General features: G+C 45.3%; 1 protein-coding gene across 10 annotated transcripts in view; it reads right to left on the bottom strand.

Moving 5' to 3' along the window:
• Positions 1–20,682, bottom strand: part of LOC108588901 (uncharacterized) — a 903,226-nt gene that overhangs the window by 371,295 nt on the left and 511,249 nt on the right. The gene's annotated exons all lie outside the window — the stretch shown is intronic.

Below are 20,682 nucleotides of genomic sequence, written 5' to 3'. Positions count from 1 at the left end.
TAGGAATAATTAATATCGTGAAAATGGCTATACTGCCCAAAGTAATTTACAGAATCAACGCTATCCCCATCAAGCTACCATTGACTTTCTTCACAGAACTGGAAAAAAACCACCATGAACTTCATATGGAACCAAAAGAGAGCCCGCATAGCCAAGTCAATTCTAAGCAAAAAGAACACAGCGGGGGGCATCACACTACCGGATTTCAAACTATACTACAAGGCTACAGTAATCAAAACAGCATGGTACTGGTACCAAAACAGAGGCACCAGAGGCAACACAACATATCTACAACTATACAATCTTTGATAAACCTGACAAAAACAAGCAATGGGGAAAGGATTCCCTGTTTAATAAATGGTGTTGGGAAAACTGGCTAGCCATGTGCAGAAAGCAGAAACTGGACCCCTTCCTGACACCTTACACTAAAATTAACTCCAGATGGATTAAAGACTTAAACATAAGACCTGGCACCATAAAAACCCTAGAAGGAAATCTAGGCAAAACTATCCAGGACATAGGAGTAGGCAAGGACTTCATGAACAAAACACCAAAAGCATTGGCAACAAAAGCCAAAATAGACAAATGGGACCTAATGAAACTCCACAGCTTCTGCACAGCAAAAGAAACAGTCACTAGAGTGAATCGGCAACCAACAGAATGGGAAAAAATTTTTGCAGTTTACCCGTCTGACAAAGGGCTGATATCCAGAATTTACAAAGAACTCAAACAGATTTACAGGAAAAAAACAAACAAGCCCATTCAAAAGTGGGCAAAGGGTATGAATAGACACTTTAAGAAAGAAGACATATATGAGGCCAACAATCATATGAAAAAATGCTCATCGTCACTGGTCATCAGAGAGATGCAAATCAAAACCACATTGAGATACCATCTCACGCCAGTTAGAATGGTGATCATTAAAAAATCTGGAGACAACAGATGCTGGAGAGGATGTGGAGAAAAAGGAACACTTTTACACTGTTGGTGGGAGTGTAAATTAGTTCAAGCATTGTGGAAGACAGTGTGGCAATTCCTCAAGGCCTTAGAAATAGAAATTCCATTCGACCCAGCAATCCCATTACTGGGTATATATCTAAAAGACTGTAAATTGTTCTACTATAAGGACACATGTACACGAATGTTCATTGCAGCACTGTTTACAATAGCAAAGACCTGGAATCAACCAAAATGCCCATTGATAATAGACTGGATTTAAAAAATGTGGCACATATACACCACGGAATATTATGCAGCAATCAGAAATGATGAGTTTGTGTCGTTTGTAGGGACATGGATGAATCTGGAGAACATCATCCTCAGCAAACTGACACAAGAACAGAAAATGAAACACCGCATATTCTCACTCATAGGCAGGTGATGAAAAATGAGAACACATGGACACAGGGAGGGGAGTACTAAACACTGGGGTCTATTGGGGGGAAAAGGGGAGGGCCAGTGGGAGAGGGAGGTGGGGAGGGATAGCCTGGGGAGAAATGCCAAATGTGGGTGAAGGGGAGAAAGGAAGCAAAACACACTGCCATGTGTATACCTACGCAACTGTCTTGCATGCTCTGCTCATGTACCCCAAAACCTAAAATGCAATACAAAATTTAAAAAAAAACAAGAATGGGACCACTCAGTTCATCGCCTATCATCCCTTCCTCCTCTTTTGTCTCTTTCCTTCATGCTTACTCTTTCCCCTTTAAATATTCAAGATCCCATAACGCCCTTTGGAAACAGCACAGGCCACAGATCCTACTTAACTTGTGTTTCTTTTTCACAGGCACATCCTAAACCTTAGCAAAATAAACCTCTAAATCGATTGAGATCTGACTCGTCACTTTTTAGTTTACAAGGTGTAGGCTGTAGAAAAAGAAAAAGCTGCCCCCAAATGAGCTGAATGTGCACCAACCTCCCTGTTACCTGGTTGTTCCCATCTCCCTATATAAGCCCAAAGTTGTAGGGAAACAAATGGGGCATCCCCCATGTGCAGGCCATAGCCCCCAAATTAAATGCAGCCACCGTTTTTCAGTATGACAGCTGGAGGGGGTTTTGCCTCTTTTTCTTCCTCCTTACTCTCCATCCTTCTTCTTCTTTCCCTTCCCTTGGATGTCAGATCACCTCTACTGACCGCCTTGAATCTTTTTTTTTTTTTTTTGAGATGGAGTTTCGCTGTTGTTACCCAGGCTGGAGTGCAATGGCATGATCTCGGCTCACCACAACCTCCGCCTCCTGGGTTCAGGCAATTCTCCTGCCTCAGCCTCCTGAGCAGCTGGGATTACAGGCATGTGCCACCATGCCCAGCTAATTTTTTGTATTTTTAGTAGAGACGGGGTTTCACCATGTTGACCAGGATGGTCTTGATCTCTTGACCTCGTGATCCACCCGCCTCAGTCTCCCAAAGTGCTGGGATTAACTGGCCCTCTTACTGGACATTCTTTTCTGTGTGAAGGTGAAACCTGCTTTCTTTAATTTCCTATTAGCTTCCTAATCATTTTCTTGGGGAGTGCCTGGTTTGGGCCAGTTCTTCTCGGGGGTTCGATGGCCTTGTACCTTAGCTAGTGTTTCCTGTGTAATGTTGGTTGCTTTGCTGTGGTCAGAGAAGCTCTCTTAAATGTGAGAGATCAAGATGGACTAGGCACAGTGGTCGGTGCCTACAATCCCAGCACTTCGGGAGGCTGTGATGGGAGGATTACTGGAGGCCAAGAGTTTGAGACAAGCCTGGGCAACAAAGTGAGACCCCCATCTCTACAAAAATTAGGAATAAATTAGCTGGGCATGCTGGCAAATGTCTGTAATCCTGGGTACTCAGGAGGCTAACATGGGAGGACTGCATGAGCCCTGGAGTTGGAGGCTGCAGTGAACTATGATTGTGCCATTGCACTCCAGTCAGGGTGACAAGGCAAGACTCTAACTCTTAAAAAAAAAAAAAACAAAGAGAGAGAGAGGGAGAGAGAGAAAGAGATCAAGGTAGAGAGGAATGTAGTACAAGGATAAAAACAAAACTTATTAGCCGCGTGGAGAAGCCATCACACATTCTCCAGCCCTGGTGACCACGGCAGTGAGGAGAGACAAGCCATGTCTCACACATTTGTGTCGCCCCAACACTGAGCACAGCACTAGTACACTGTTGTGGCTGGAAGTGCGTGTGGAGTGAATTAACAGATGAGTGAATTCTGGGCTGCCTTCCTAGAGTAAGACAGCTAGAGATAGATCATCATCACAACTGAGATGTCAGTCCCTAGAGGAAAAGAAAGTAAGAGTCGCTGATAGGTCAAATTTGGGGTTGGCGTTGAAACCTTAAGCCATTCTATGCAAGAAGAAAGTTGACTGCCAAAAACATTCCACCTTGATTATCCTAAACAGAGGCCAAAGCTTAGCTTTTCTGAATGCCCCTTGACCTTTTAAATGTGCCTAGTCTGCACACTGAGCACTGGCTCAGGTCATTCTATTGTTGGGTTAAACACCTTATTGAAGTCAGTTAGAATGTCGGGCATGGAACCTCCTACCTACCAATGGCCTAGATCACTCTGTCCCCTTTCCGTGCTAGCTTCTCACAATGGCATATGTTTTTGAAATCCTGTTTGTCTCTTTTTATAATGGGATGTACATTTGAGGGGCCGGGCACGGTGGCTCATGCCTGTAATCCCAGCACTTTTGGAGTGCTGGATCACGAGGCGGGTGGATCACGAGGTCAAGAGATCAAGACCAGCCTGGTCAACATGGTGAAACCCCCTCTCTACTAAAAAAACAAAAATTAGCCACACGTGGTGGCACATGCCTGTAATTCCAGCTACTCAGGAGGCTGAGGCAGGAGAATTGCTTGAACCCAGGAGGCGGAGGTTGTCGTGAGCCGAGATTGCGCCACTGCACTCCAGCCTGGAAACAGAGCGAGACTCTGTTAAAAAAAAAAGGGGGGAGAGAGAGAAAACCCAGGGGAACAGGGAAGAGAAGCAGCAATCTCTCCTCCTGCTGCTTGGGTACAGGCCAGAAGAGGAACAAGGCACTGTTTATCTTTGCACCAGACGGGGTGTGAGTTCAGATGTTGAAGTCATAGATAAACGTGGTAGTCAGACAAAGAATGTGAGCTATTGAATCAAACAGGTCTGTTTTCTCAGTGGAATAGATATGCAATCTACTGGTTGAAGCTTTTAGAACCATTCTTGTTTTTTTATTTGAGAGGGAGTCTCACTTTGTTGCCCAGGCTGGAGTGCAATGGCACGATCTCCGCTTACTGCAACCTCTGCCTCCTGGGTTCAAGCGATTGTCTTGCCTCAGCCTTGTGAGTAGCTGAGATTACAGACACCAGCCACCACACCCAGCTAATTCTTGTATTTTTAGGAGAGATGGGGTTTCACCATGTTGGCCAGGCTGGTCTCGAACCCCTGACCTTAGGTGATCCACCTGCCTCAGCCTCCCAAAGTGTTGGGATTACAGGCATGAACCATCACACCCAGTTTTTTTTGTTTTTGTTTTTTAAATTTTTGAGATAGGATTTCATTCCCTTACCCAGGCTGGAGTGCAGTGGCGCAATCTTCACTCATTGCAACCTCTGCCTCTCAGGCTCAAGTGATCCTCCCACCTCAGCCTCCCAAGTAGCTGGGACTAAAGGCCCGTGCCAACATGCCTGGTTAGTTTGCATATAAATATATTTTTTAAATATTTTTTTTTTCATTATTGTTTTTGTAGAAACAGGGTCTCGAACTCCTGGGCTTAAGCAATTTGCCAGCCTTGACCTCCCAAAGTGCTGGGATTATAGGAATTACCTCATCTGTAAAATCAGCATAATTATAGTCTGCAGCTCCTGGGATTCTAGGGAGGAATAAATTAGATACTTAAAATTTTTACTGAGGGCTGAGCATGGTGGCTCAGACCTATAATCCCAGCACTTTGGGAGGTCAAGGCAGGAGGACTGCTTGAGGCTGAGAGTGCAAGACCAGCCTGGACAACATAGTGAGACACCATCTCTACAGAAAATAATAAAAAGCAAGCCATGTAGGGTGGCATGCATCTGTAGTCACAGATTCTAGAGAGGCTGAGGCAGGTGATCACTTGAGCCCAGGAGTTGGAGGATGCAGTGAGCCATGATTGTGCCACTGCACTACAGCCTGGGTGACAGAGCGAGACTCTGTCTCAAAAAAAGAACACTTCACTGAGACTCCATACCAGGAAGTATTCTGAGCTCAGGGGATAGAGAGCAAAACAAATACGTCTCTGCTCTTGTGGAACGTACATTCCAGTGAGAGGTAGCACTTAAACACTCACATAGCAAGGTAACTTCAGGTGAAGATACATGCTATGATGAAAATCAAGAGCCAATGGGTAGTGACTCCTGACTCAGGGTGGCAGGAAGAGAAGATGTGAATGAGGTGAGCAGAAGAGCAGGCCAGATGAAAAGAGCTGCTAGAAGATCCGCAGAGGGGAGAGTGTGATCTGGCTTATGTCTTTAAAAGATGCTTTTAAGATCTGGTTTATGTCTTTAAAAGATGCGTTTAAGGCCGGGTATGGTGGCTCACGCCTGTGATCCCAGCACTTTGGGAGGCCAAGGCAGGAGGATCACCTGAGGTCAGGAGTTTGAGACCAGCCTGGCCAATGTGGTGAAACCCCAAATACAAAAATTAGCCAGGTGTTGTGGCTCACACGTGTAATCCCAGCTACTCGAGAAGCTGAGGCAGGAGAATTGCTTGAATCTGGGAGGTGGAGGTTGCAGTGAGCCGAGATCATGCCATTGCACTCCAGCCTGGGCAACAGGAGTGAAACTCCATCTCAAAAAAAAAAAAAAAATTAAAATTAAAAAAAAAAGGTGCCTTTAGGTAGTGAGATTATGCGTATAAAACAGCTCAAGCCAGATGTTGGGTGTGCGCTGTTGGTGCAGATTACAGAAATGTTTGTAAGGTGTTTAGCCACGTCAAGTAAGTCTTATCAGAGGTTTTTATAAAGCGTGTAATGTGCATTTAGCTACTTCTTAAAGATTGTAATCCAAGGACAATTAAGCTAGAGACCTGCCTTCTGCAGTTCATAGCCTAGTAAAGACACATCAACAGATGACTGCAATCCACAGCAGTAAGCACAAGGAGAAAGGTTTGCATGGGGTAACACTCGGCCACTCAGGGGCTAACAATGTTGGGGGAAGGTGGGGAGGAGCTAGCCGGGAGGGAAGAGAGAAAGGGAGTTTCAGTTGAAAGAGAAACTGCATGACCCATGCTGCCATGTGGTGTTGTACCTAAGTTCCGAAGGGTTGGGTGCTGCTGTGAGAGGCCGGAAGCCAGGCAGGGCTCACGTCATAGGGTATTTGTGAGTCCAGACAATGGGCAGAAATGTGTCCTACTGGTGATGGGAATCATCAGAGAGTTTTTGACAAGCGGGTACCTAGCCAAGTGCTGCTACTTTGGAAGCTCCCTTGGGGCTGGAGGGTGATGTGAAGAAGACAGAACGGAGGCCGAGAGATCTGCCAATGAGAAGGTATTTTACTGTTGCCCCGGTGACAGAGAGGAAGTGACAGCTAGACCAGGGCAGTGGAAAATACATGGAAAACACACAGACAGGGTCGAAGAGATATTTTGGAGGCAAAAAAGATGAGCAGGACCTGACACAGAGTACATACTCATTAATTATTTGTAACTAAATGGATTGGATTAGAGGAATAGAGTGGAGCTAACATCCTTCGCCTACGGTGGCAGTAGGAGAGTGATCGGTCAGATGCTGAGCAAACAGTCAATAAATGCATGCTATGCCATCGCTGTTATCAGATTCAGAGGGACAGACCACCCAGGGAGACCTTCTCAAGGCAGTAAAGAAGTTCAGAAGACGTTCCTGGACTCAGGGGCTTTGGGATTGAGGAATGAGGGGCAGGCTGGGGGACGAGGATCTGGGCATTACTCCAGGTTCCAGGAAACAGAGACAGTAATTAGGAACCTCCAACATGCCCTGTAAACCATTATTGATCCCAATTCCCTGCATCCAATTTGTCAGTTTCTACTCACTGTCAGCAGTTTGTACTCATTGAAAAGCATCCACATTTGAAGCTGGAAGGGAATGGATTTGGGGTCATCCCCTGGCGGCCTTTCCTCAGGAAACATCCACCAGTGTCACCCTTTTATGCTACTAGGAGGTCACTCACAGTAGCTCCAGGCTCTCTTCACCTTCACCTCCTCTTGGCCTTCAGAAAAGAAACCAACCCAGACCATGGGATCACTGAAGGACATGGCAACCTTCGCATTTCCACCTTTACCCCAAACAGCTTTGAACCTTGAAACCATGACTGATGGTTTGTCTAGGAGCTTTGAGCTTTGCTGGCCTTTGGGCATCTGCCTTAGCTGAATTCATTTGGTTTTGGTGACTCTGCATCTGGTGTTTCTGCCACATCTGATCACTGACTTCATCACAAGCAAGACTGTGTTCACCTGTGCTGAACAATCTAGACAAACAGTTGCGTTGCACGTGACTCTCCCTCTCCCAGCCAAAGACCACGTGGTCTGAGCTAGACAAAGCCTCTGAGTCCTCCGCAGCCTCATGCACTGAGAAACAGCTCTCAGGGTGAGGTCTCTGTTCTGGGTGAAGCTTGCTCCATTCTTCATGCCTCAGCTCATTCGTTGATGAGAAAGATGGTGACATCTCATCACCCAACTCAGGACCCTTCATTTGCTGTTTATCTGGCAGAGCTTTCATTTCTGGATAGAGAGAAAGAGCTATCTCAGGTACAGGGAATTTGATTCCTCTCTACCTGGAACATTCCTTCCCTGTGCATGGGGCAGAGCATGTCTCAAGGAAAACAGCCACCCATTGCTGACACCGTGCATAAGTCTCTGAATCCTTTGGTCTTCTTTGGATTATCAGACAGCCGTAAAGTCCCATTTAGTTCTGGGCTGAAGTCGAGAATTCTCCTCAGCTAGCATTTCATCAGCTCCAGGACTGGGAGGAGCAGTCTGATATCTGGATGGTCTTTGCAGGCATCGGGGGCCATTCTGGACCACAGCCCTCAGCTCCCGTCTGCACCTGTGGTCCTGGCACTTTCCCTACCTCACTCTGCAGACAGTATCTTGCGGGAATGCTCGGCAATGAACCTGGGCAACTTCTCTCCAATAGCAAACTAAAGCTGATGCTTTCTCATTTCTGTATTTTTTTTTTTAAAGAAATGAAGAACATCGTTACATCAATAAAAGAGAGAAAAACACCTTATCTCAAAATAAAGAACAGTAATCATAAAGAAAAAATATTTGGCAATGTTTCACCACCAGGTACATTGTAATATCCATATTTTTTTTCCATTTTCCCCTGAGTAGTGAAAACTCCATTATAGATGCTGAATGCTCAGAATCACTGTTCTTGATTCTCAAGGGAAACCCTCTTGCTGAAAGCTCCAGGCAGCTCGTGGAATACAGTTAGGGTTGGGTGAGTGGCTGTGGGAGGGGGTGGGGAACTCACAAAATCACAAGGACTCTATTTTTTTTTTCCGAGATGGAGTCTCACTCTGTTGTCCAGGCTGGAGTGCGGTGGCATTATCTTGGCTCACTACAACTCCTGCCTCTGGAGTTCAAGAGATTCACCTGCCTCAGCTTCCCAGGTAGCTGGGACTACAGGCACCTGCCACTGCGCTGGCTAATTTTTGTATTTTTAGAAGCAATGAGATTTCACCATCATGGCCAGGCTGGTCTTGAACTCCTGACCTCGTGATCTACTCACCTCAGCCTTCCAAAGTGCTGGGATTACAGGTGTGAGCCACTGAGCCCCGCCCACAAGGACGTATTAGAAGTGGAAATAAGTTGAGTATCATCCAAGCTCCTCTCCATTTTATAGATAAGGAGACTAAATCCAATGATGTTGCACTAAAGTATCCAAGGTCACTAGTACTGTTTTTTGAGACAGGGTCTCACCCTGTCACCCAGGCTGGAGTGCACTGGCGAGATCTCAGCTCACTACGACCTCTGGCTCCTGAGTTCAAGCGATTCTCCTGCCTCAGCCTCCTGAGTAGCTGGGATTATAGGCGCCCACCACCACGCCTGGCTAATTTTTGTATTTTTAGTAGAGACAAGGTTTCACCATGTTGACTAGGCTGCTCTCAATCGAACTCCTAACCTCAGGTGATCCACTTGCCTCAGCCTGAAATTATAGACATGAGCCACCACACGCAGCCAGTAAACACTTATGAACAAGCTAGCTTGAGACTATATCTCACCTTGATGGCTACAGGTTCAGAAGTGCAAGTGATTGTGAGCGCATGGCCCAACTGTTGCACTGCACGTGACTCTCCCTCTCCCAGCCAAAGACCACATGAGGATGTGAGCCTCATGGTCTGAGCTAGACATAGCCACTAATTGCTCTGCAGCCTCATGCGCTGAGAGACAGCCCTCTGGGTGAGGTCTCTGTTCTGGGTGAAGCTTGCTCCATTCTTCATGCCTCAGCTCATTCATTGATGAGAAAGATGGTGACATCTCATCACCCAACTCAGGACCCTTCATTTGCTGTTTATCTGGCAGAGCTCTCATTTCTGGATAGAGAGAAAGAGCTATCTCAGGTACAGGGAATTTGATTCCTCTCTATCTGGGAGCAAAGTACAAAAGAAGCTGGCAGAACCCAGTCAGTTCTGCCTCCAGCTCTGGGATCCCCTAGACACTCTGGTCAGCACTGTCATGATAACTGTGTGGTCACCTGGCACCTGGCAGTGGCATTTTCCCTACAGCCCCTCTGAGGTCTTCTCTCAGGAAGCAAGAATGCCACCAGACTATGCTCTCACTCTCTTTCTTTCTTTCTTTTTTCTCTCTTCCTTCCTTCCCTCCCTCCCTCCTTCCCTCCTTTTCTTCCTTCCCTCCTTCCTTTTTTCCTTCCTTCCCCTTCTTCCTTCCCTCCTCCTTCCTTCCTTCCCTTCTTTCTCTTTTTCTCTCCTTCCTTCCTCTTCTCTCTTTCTTTCATTCTTTTGTTCTTTCTTTCACTTCTAAGAAATAGGATCTCATTCTATTGCTCAAGTTGGTGTGCAAAGCCATATCATAGCTCACTGCAGCCCCAAACTCCTGACTCAACAGCTCCTCCTGCCTCAGTCTTCCGAGTAGCTGGAACCACAGGTGCATGCCACCATGCCTGACTCATTTTTTTTCTTTTTTTAAGATGGAGTCTCACGCTGTCGTCTGAGGTTGAAGTGCAATGACGCGATCTCGGCTCACTGCAGCCTCCACCACCCAGGTTCAAGTGATGGTCCTGCCTCAGCCCCCCAAGTAGCTGGGAATACAGTTCCCTGCTACCATGCCCCACTAATTTTTTGTATTTTTAGTAGAGACAAGGTTTCACTATGCTGGCCAGGCTGGTCTCGAACTCCTGACCTCATAATCCACCCACTTCAGCCTCCCAAAGTACTGGGATTACAGGTGCGAGCCATCACACCTGGCCCCTGGCTAATTTTTTAAAAATGTTTTGTAGAGATGAAGGTCTTACTATGTTGCCCAGGCTGGTCTCAAATTCCTGTCCTCAAGTGATCCTCCCACCTTGGTCTCCCAAGAGATAACGGACTTTCTGAAAGATCAAACCCTCAAGGAAACTGATCCTCAGGGATGAATACCATAATTCTTTTCACCTAGTCCCGGCTAAGGCACAGTATCAGCTCACCCCTCACCCTAAGCTCCTAAAGTCTTTAAGTCTGACTATACTGAGCAGACCAAGGTTGCTGCAAAAGAACAGCTCAGGGTTATTTCCCAGGCACCTCCTCTTATCCATGAGTCCGCATTGGTCTGACTCATGCATTTGAGGCAGATTGGGACCCTGGGCAGTAACTTACAGAAGCAAATTCTCCCTCCACCACTGCCCACTTGCTGTCTGACTCTGAGCTCGTGGCTTAAATGTTTACTCAGTGTTCTCATCTATGAAATGATGTGGAAGGACTAGGCGTGCGTGCGTGCGTGTGTGTGTGTGTGTGTGTTGCTAGGGGTTTTTTCTGGCTTAAAAAGTAAGTATCTTAGTTCTTTCTCATGCTGCTAATAAGGACATACTGGGTAATTATAATGGAAGGAGGTATAACTGACTCGCAGTTTCACATGGCTGGGGAGGACTCACCATCATGACGGAAGGCAAGAAGCAAAGTCACGTCTTACACGGAGACGGGCAAGGGGTGTGTGAGGGCGAACTTCCCTTACAAAACCGTGAGATCTCATGAGACTCATTCACTATCATGAGAACAGCATGGTTCTCATGACTCTGTTACCTGCCACCAGGTCCCTCCCACAACACAGACGAATTGTGGGAACTACAACTCAAGATGAGATTTAGGCGGAGACACAGCCAAACCATATCAATAAAGTTGCAAATATGGGAAAAAGAATTCCTGCATCCCCTTGGTTTAAATGCCCAAATGCTACAGCTTTCATAACCACAGAACAATGATTAAAATTCAGGATACGAACATCGAGACCGCACTATTGTCTAATCTATAGACCTTCTGGAAATATTCTTTTCCTGCTCCAGCGTCTAATCTAAGACTGCACATTCCACTTGGTTTTCAAGTCTACTTAATCTCATCTTTTAGTCTCTTTTATTTTATTATTGTGTTACTATTGCTATTATTTATCACCTTTTTAAATTTTTAAATTTTATTTATTTAGATTTTGATTTATTGATTTTTTTTTTTTTTTGAGACAGAGTCTTGCTCTGTGACCAGGCTGCAGTGCAGAGGCACGATCTTGGCTCACCACACCCTCCACCTCACAGCTTCAAGTGATTCCCCTGCTTCAGCCTCCCGAGTAGCTGGGATTACAGGTGTGCACCACCATGCTCAGCTAAATTTTTGTATTTTTAGTAGAGACGAGGTTTCACCATGTTACCCAGGATGGGTCTCGATCTTCTGACCTTGTGATCTGCCCACCTCAGCCGCCTATAGTGCTGGGAATACAGGCGTGAGCCACCGTGCCCGGCCTCATCATCTTTTTAATGTTATTATTATTCTCCTGAAATCTACAGTCTTCTTAATTATCAGATAAATTAGATATATAGTATGAAAATGAACATGTCACCTTAGCTTCTTAAATCCCAACTGAGCTCACTGGTCTTAAACATAAGTAGCTTTCATCCAAGGTAGACAGCTGGGTGCAGTGGCTCATACCTAGACTCCTGTTTACTCGGGAGGTTGAGGCAGGAAGATTCCATGAGCCAAGGAGTTTGAGGCTTCAGTGAGCTATGATCATGCCACTGCACTCCAGCCTGGGTGACATAGCAAGACCCCAACTCCAAAAACAACAACAACAATGGATGCTAGTGAGGGGTTGCACCTCGCAAGGGGGTGGGAAGGAAGTAACCAGGAGGAGAGGGTGCCGACATCCAGCCTGATTTCTGCTCCCTACATTCACCCCCTGGTTCTAGGCAGGATCTGCCTCCAAGGTGCCTTTTCCTAATTAGCACAAAGATTCACATGGCAGTCTTGCTCAGCCTAGTGGCCTCATTTCAGATGGATATGTCACAAAACCAGACTCTTTTGTAGCAGGAAACAGAGAGATAGTGTGAATAATACAGAGGGAATACGCCATCGCCACTGGGAAGGCATATTTCCTCTATATTGTTTTTTTTTTTTTTTTGAGACTGAATCTTGCTCTGTCACCAGGTGCCAGGCTGGAGTGCAGTGGTGCAATCTTGGCTCACAGCAACCTCTGCCTCCTGGGTTCAAGCAATTCTCCTGCCTCAGCCTCCCAAGTAGCTGGGACTACAGGAGCGCCATCATTTCCAGCTAATTTTTGTATTTTTAGTAGAGACAGGGTTTCACCATGTTCATTATCTTTTATTATTTATCTTTTATTATTATTGTTGTTATTAATAACATTCCTCTAAGCATGGAAGCAGGTGTGGCCCCCAGGGATGCCACCATTACAGAGGAAGCAGGAGGGACAGCAGTAGCCACACACAGCTCCTCAGTCAGGGAGGGGTGAGGTCCCGGTCCATCTTCCCTCCTACCCCACCCCAAACCCTCAGTCCCCTGGCCACCATTCTCACTGTAACAAACATTACATTGGCAAGGCGTGGTGACTCACACCTGTAGTCCCAGTACTTTGGGAGGCTGAGGTGGGCAGATCACTTGAGGTCAGGAGTTCAAGTCCAGCCTGGCCAACATGGTGAAACCTCATCTCTTCTAAAGTAAATACATTTTTAAAAATTAGCCAGGAGTGGTGGCAGGTGCCTGTAACTCCAGCTACTTGGGAGGCTGAGGCAGGAGAATCGCTTGAACCCAGGAAGTGGAGGTTGTGGGGAGCTGAGATTACACCACTGCATTCCAGCCTGGGCAACAGAATGAGACTTTGTCTCAAAAAAACAAAAACACACTATATTTAGTACCTTTATTTCATTAATGTTCATTTTTCTTAATAAAAACAATGTCTGCTCATTAAATAAAATTTAGAAAATAGGAAAAGTAAAGAAGGAAATGACAATAACTATTGCTGTATCCACCACAGGCAGGCACTATTAATAATATTTGTTTGTGTTAGGTGCTCAGCTTTTTAATGAAATTATCTATATTATGTACTTTTTAAAACATCGCCATAGGGCCGGGCACGGTGGTTCACACCTGTAATCCCAGCACTTTGGGAGGCTGAGGCAGGTGGATCACTTGAGGTCAGGAATTTGAGACCAGCCTGGGCAATATGGCAAAACACTGTCTCTGCTAAAAACATAAAACTTAGCCCAGCATGGTGGTTCACACCTGTAATCCCAGCACTTTGGGAGGCTGAGGCAGGTGGATCACTTGAGGTCAGGAATTTGAGACCAGCCTGGGCAATATGGCAAAACACTGTCTCTGCTAAAAACATAAAACTTACCCAGCATGGTGGTTCACACCTGTAATCCCAGCTAGTCTGGAGGCAGAGGCAGAAGAATCGCTTGAATTCAGGAGGTGGAGGCTGCGCTGAACTGAGATTGCACCAATGCCCTCCAGCCTGGACAACAGGTAGCTACACTTTCTCAAAAAACAAAAACATATTGCCGTAATTACATACTATCATGCTTTTTATCTTTCTATTAAATCATGGCTATTTTGATGTTATTACATTAATTTAGTCCATCAATTTTACAGTATTTCCTCAATTTTAATAACTGTATAACGTTATACAGTATAATGTATAATGTTGCATGAAGTGACTAGACTCTGGGCTGTGTAACTTTTGCATCATAATTGAGCATTCACGTGGTCTTCCGCTTTTGCCATTATACATTACATGTTGCTCCTTATTTAGAACTATTCTCTTAAGATAGAATCCCAGAAATACTATTACTTGGTGAGAGAAAGACCACTGAGGCATACAGTTGGTGTGCACAGCAATACTCCGTCATCAAACGGAAGTGGTGTAGATGTGATTGAGCCCAAGTAGGCCCTGAAGGCGTAAGTGAGTTACATAAACAAGTGGCCCTGCCGGGCGCAGTGGCTCACGCCTGTAATCCCAGCACTTTGGGAGGCCGAGGCAGGCCTGAGGTCAGCAGTTCAAGCGAGCTGACCAACATGGAGAAACTCCGAAACTCCGTCTCTACTAAAAATACGAAATTAGGCCGGGCGCGGTGGCTCACGCCTGTAATCCCAGCACTTTGGGAGGCCGAGGTGGGCAGAACACGAGGTCAAGAGATCAAGACCATCCTGGTCAACATGGTGAAACCCTGTCTCTACTAAAAATACAAAAATTAGCTGGGCGTGATGGCATGTGACTGTAATCCCAGCTACTCAGGACGCTGAGGCAGGAGAATTGCTTGAACCCTGGAGGCGGAGGTTGCAGTGAGCCGAGATTGTGCCACTGCACTCCAGCCTGGCACCTGGTGACAGAGTACAAAAAAAAAAAAAAAAATACAAAATGAGCTGAGCATGGTGGTGCCTACCTGTAATCCCAGCTACTCAGGAGGCTGAGGCAGGAGAATGGTTAAGCTTAAGCCTGGGAGGCAGAAGTTGCAGTGAGCAGAGATTGTGCCATTGCACTCCAGCCTGAGTAACAAGAGGAAAACTCTGTCTGTCTCAAAAAATAATCATCATCATCATACAAAAATAAATTAGCTGGGTGTGGTGATGCACACCTGTAATCCAAGCTATTCAGGAGGCTGAGGCAGGAGAAGTGCTTGAACCTGGGAGGCAGAGGTTGCAGTGAGCTGAGATCACACCATTGTTCTCCAGCCTGGGCAATAAGAGTGAAAGAAACTCTGTCTCAGAAATAAAAATAAATAAATAAAAGAAGTGGCCCAAAGGCCCACGGTGTTCACTCTTCCTACAATGGCTTCTCTCTCCCAGTCTGCAGCTATGACCTTGTGAAGAGTTCTTTGTGATCAGCTGACAAAGGAAGAGAAGATTCAGGCCTAGTTTACAGAGGGTTCTGCGGAGTTCACGGGCATCACTTGGAGGTGGACGGCCCCTGCAGTATAGCCCCTCTCCCGAACATCGGCAAAGACAATGGCGAAGGGAATTCGTCCAACAGGTAGAACTTCAGGGACTGCATCTGGTTGTGCATTTTGCTTGGAAGGGGCAATGGTCAAACTTGTGACTATGCATTAATTCGTGGGCTATAGTCAATGGTTTGGCTGGGTGGTCATGGGCTTAGAATAAACATGATTGCAAAATTGGTGACAGAAATACAGGGAAGAGGTAAATAGACAGACCTCTCTGAATAGGCAAGAAAAAAAAAAAGATATTTGTGTCCCATGTGATTGCTCACCAAAGAGTGACCTCAACCAAGGAGGATTTTGATAATTAAGTGAACCTCTTTCTCCAGCCCAACCCTGTCATCCTTACATAGAGGTCTCATGGACAAATGGCCATGGTGGCCAGGGTGTAGGTTATGCGTGGGCTCAGGAACATGGGCTTCCACTCACCAAGGCCAACGTGCATACAGGCACTGCCGAGTGTCCAATCTGGCAGCAGCAAAACCATTACTGCGTTGCTTTTATGACGTCCTTCCCTGGGGTGGGGTGATCAGCCAGCTAGCTGGTGGCAGGTTAGTTACATCGCACCTCTTTCATCATGGAAGGGGCAGTCCTTTGTCCGTACTGGAATAGACGCTTACTCTGGATGTGGACTTCCCTTTCCTGCATAGAAAACTTCCGCCGGAACCACCATCCGTGAACTTATCAAACGCCTCATTCCCCGTCGTGCAATTCCACACAGCATTGTTTGTCACCCAGGAATTCACTTCGTAGCAAAAGAAGTGCAACCACGGGGGCACGCTCAAGGGGTTCACTGGTCTTGTCAGGTTCCCCACTATTCGTGAGAAACTGGTTTGGTAAGACAGTGGAATAGCACTGTGAAGACTCAGTTACCCACCAACTAGGTTGCAACACATTACAAGGCTGGTACAGGGTCCTCCAGAAGACTGTACGTGCTCTGCGTCAGCACCTAGCATCTGGCGGTGCTTCTCTCACAGCCAGGATTCACAGGTCTAGGAATTAAGGGGTAGAAACGGGAGCGGCACCACTCACTATTACTCCGAGCGAGGGGTAACAGTGAAAAATGCTAGCTTCCTGTTTCTGCAAGTTTATGCTCCGCTGGCCTAGAGGTCTTGATTCCAGAGGAAGAAATGCTTCCCCCAGGAGACATGACGAGATTCCTGTGAACACCCTGCGGCACTTTATGCCTCTGAGTCAGTAGAGCACTTAAGTAGTTATGGTGTTGGCTGGGAGAAATGGGACTGCCAGGAAGAACTGGGTTACTGGGCCATCATGGCCGCAAAGAAGAGTATGTCGGGAATACAGAGGACTCCTTAAGTCAACGCTTTTTAAATTTATTTTAATTAATTAATTTATTTTTTGGAGACAGAGTTTTGCCTTGTTGCCCAAGCTGGAGTACAATGATACAATCTCAGCTCACTGCAACCTCCGCCTCCCGGGTTCAAGAGATTCTCCTGTCTCAGCCTCCCGAGTAGGTGGGATTATAGGCGCCTGATACTATGCCTGGCTAATTTTTGTATTTTTAGTACAGACAGGGTTTCACCATATTGCCCAGGCTGATCTTGAACTCTTGACCTCAGGTGATCTGCCCGCCTTGGCCTCCCAAAGTGCTGGGATTCCAGGCATGAGCCGCCGCACCCGGCCAAGTCAAATCCCATTGTTACCAAGCCCTGTGATTGATTACAGGCAATCAAAAAAAAAAAAATACAACAACCCAATAGACTATTAATGGAGGTCTGGGTCTCCCCATCAGATAAGGAACCACAATCAGCTGCGGTGTAGTTGAAAACAAAGGGCACGCAGAATAGGCAGTAGGAATATATAAATATGTTAAGTATATAAGCATAAATATCGCCACAGCCACGTGACCGCTTACAGAAGTGAGGACTCTAATTAGGAGTATTTCCTTTTTATTTTGTGTGAATACAAATATTACATATATACCCATATCTCTATATATTATACATACACACATATATAAAGTAAATAACTTTGTTTTCTTTTCTCTTATTCCCTTATCATGTAACAGAGGATGTATTAGTATTATATTAGTATTTAAGTATTGCTGATTTCACATCCTAGTATTTACATTAAGGTATGTCAGGAAAAGAGGAAGCATCACTCGAAGACTTTATTTTCTCTTCTGAGGAAGCGATTCGTGCATTTCCGGTTGTACGAAGGATAGTTGTATCATGTGAGGTGGAAGCATGATCTTGTTAATGTCTTTACTGTAGACCATATAGGGGTTAACAAGATTCACGTGGGTGCCAATTAACAAGGAGGTGACTTCTGATCATTAATTTTATGTATCAACTTGACTGGGCTCAGGGATGCCCAGATACCTGGTAAATTTCTGGATGTGTCTGTGATGGTGTTCTCGGAAGAGATTAGCATTTGAATCATTAGACTGGGTAAAGCTCACCCTCACCAATGTGGACGGACATCACCCACTTCACTGAGTCTCTGACAAGAACCAAAAGAGCAGATGAAGGGTGAATCTGCTCTCTCCGCCTCAGCTGGGGCACCATCCATCTTCTCCTGCCTCAGACATTGGTGCTCCTGGTTCCTTGGCCTTTGTGTTTAGACTAGAATTATGCTACTGACTCTCTTGGTCTTCAGATTTCAGATGGTAGATTGTGAAATGCCCCAGCCTTCATAACTGCATAATTCAATTCCTTATAATAAATATATTTCTGTATATTTTTATGTATTTATATAATATACAAATATATCCATCTAAGCTATCTTTTCTGTTCTGTTCTGTTCTATTCTATCCTAACCTATTCTATGCTATTCTAATCTATTCTATCCTATCCTGTCCTATTCTGTCCCATTCTGTCCCATCCAGTCTCATCCCATCCCTCTATTCTATTCTATTCTATTCTATTCTATTCTATTCTATTCTATTCTATTCTATTCTATTCTATTCTGTTGTTTCTGCTTCCCTGGAGAACCCTGAGTAATACAGTCATTGAGATATTGGAGTTGGTTGTGATGGGTAGTGCTGATGTACTTAATACTTTGTAGTGCCACATAACACTTGGAAGTAAATTGATATGCAGTATGATAAGTCTGATGCTAACTCATGGACTGGATGGTAGAGAAGAATATATGTTGAGAAATCAGGTGAACTGAAGACAGAGCACAAACCTGTATGCCTGCTAAGGCATTTATTCATTGTGTTCTAAAACACAAAGACCAAATAGCCATTTTCTTTTTTTTTTTTGAGACAGAGTCTCACCATATCACTCAGGCTTGAGTACAGTGAGACACAATCGTGGCTCACTGTAACCTCTACCTCCTGGGTTCAAGCAATTCTCTTGTCTCAGCCTTCATAGTAGCTACAGGCATGTGGCACCATGCCAGGCTAATTTTTGTATTTTTAGTAGAGATGGGGTTTCACCATGTTGGCCAGGCTGGTCTTGAACTCCTGACATCCAGTGACCCACCTGCCTCCCAAAGTGCTGGGATTACAGGCATGAGGCACAGTGCCTGGCCACCAATAGCCATTTTCAAGCATAAGAATATCAAGATGAGCTGTGACTGCCAAATACTTTTTTATTCTCCCTCTTCCCACAGTTTTCTTCCTGACACCATGCTGTGATCACTGTCAGTGTTTAGTAAATAACTATTTAAAGCAAGGCAGGAAGGAGCCATTTGGAAAGTTGTCATCAGCATCTTCATAATTCTGCTGTGCTTAGCAGTTACATGAATTTCATTCTTTATTAATTACACCCATTATTTTGAGTAACGGTGTCAGAATTTCTTACTTGAATTTTTAAAATGTCTGTAGCTTTGCTTTGCTCCCTTTTAACCTTCTTCAAGGGATGCACTAGGTCTCTGCTCATCTTTGGAAGAACTCGCCGAAATAGCTTCAGACTGTGAAATGCATATCTCTTCATGGATTTCTGTAGGATCCTATCAGCAGGAAGCCAGCCTGAGCCTGATGCGAAGTTGGTATATTCTCTTCCTTTCCTAATAAGGGACTCATCTTCTTTTAAGGATGACATTAAAAAGTGAGGTTCAGAGAAGGTGTATACGTCACCATAAACCTTCACATTCTCTTTCTTCTTTCCTTTAGTATAGATTTCTGTGCCTCGTTCATTACATTCAGTGAGAAATCAGCTACACTATCCTCCTTCCCCATCCATTTTCCATGCACTTTGTACGCGACTTCCTTTGCCTCGACTTCTTCATGATTATTCTGCCCAGCGAAATAGACAGCTCCAGGCTGCTCACAGTGTATTTATAGCATCGTTTAGTTAAAGAGGAGACACCAAACAGAAGCGTTTTTATTGTATAAGGTCTTCCCATATTGTCTATGACTAAGAAATTAGTAGACTGACCCATAGTTGAAACTTTCGCTCTCGTATTAATGGTTTGTCCACTTAACTAGTCAGTGACTGCCAGCCTAATTAAAGGATGCTAATGAATAAAAAATGTTATCAGAAAACAATAATTAACCTTGAATATAAAAGCATTAACCAGGGGCAACCAATCACTTTCCAAGGCTTAGTAAACACTTAGAATGCATTAAGTGTCCCTAAAGGAGCAATTAAAGAACACAGCTCTTCTGTTTCAAGCAGAAGTGACAAAGGGTCAGTCATACACAACGTGCAAATTGGGCGGTTGCTGGTGCTGCGCTCACAGAGCCTAAGGCTTTCTCCTAGGTGCGACAGTCACATTTCTAAGCATGCGTTTCTCTAAAAGGATGAATCAGAGGATAAAGTCACCCGACACACACCGCTTTGATCACTGCCTGCTTTGGCTCGTGCCGTTATGTTTTTACCCATATTATAATAACAATAGGAGTAACAATTTACGACGTACCTCGCAAAAGTGCTTTCCTTACAGGTGATAAATACGTGCACTGTTAAAAGTGAGTGGTTGGCTGGGCGAGGTGGCTCACGCCTGTAATCCCAGCACTTTGGGAGGCTGAGGCCAGTGGACCACCTGAGGTCAGGAGTTTGAGACCAGCCTGCCCAACATGGCAAAAACCTCGTCTCTACTAAAAATACAAAATTTAGCCAGGGGTGGTGGTGCGTGCCTGTAATCCCAGTTACTCTGGAGACTGAGGCAGGAGAATCACTTGAACTCAGGAGGGGGAGGCTGCAGTGAGCCAAGATCATGCCACTGCACTCCAGCATGGGCGACGGAGCAAGACACCATCTCAAAAAAAAAAAAAAGTGTGTGGTTATAGAGATTTCACTCCACACTGGTCAGTATTGTGTAGCATTATGTTTTCCCAGCTGTGTTGAGAAAGATTAACATACGATAAGCAGAAATATATGAACTGTA

Source organism: Callithrix jacchus, chromosome 2 (genome assembly GCF_049354715.1).
Source record: "Callithrix jacchus isolate 240 chromosome 2, calJac240_pri, whole genome shotgun sequence".
Taxonomy (NCBI): Eukaryota; Metazoa; Chordata; class Mammalia; order Primates; family Cebidae; genus Callithrix; species Callithrix jacchus.
The sequence above is the reverse complement of the archived record's forward strand: the minus strand, read 5'-3'. Positions and strand labels throughout refer to the sequence as shown.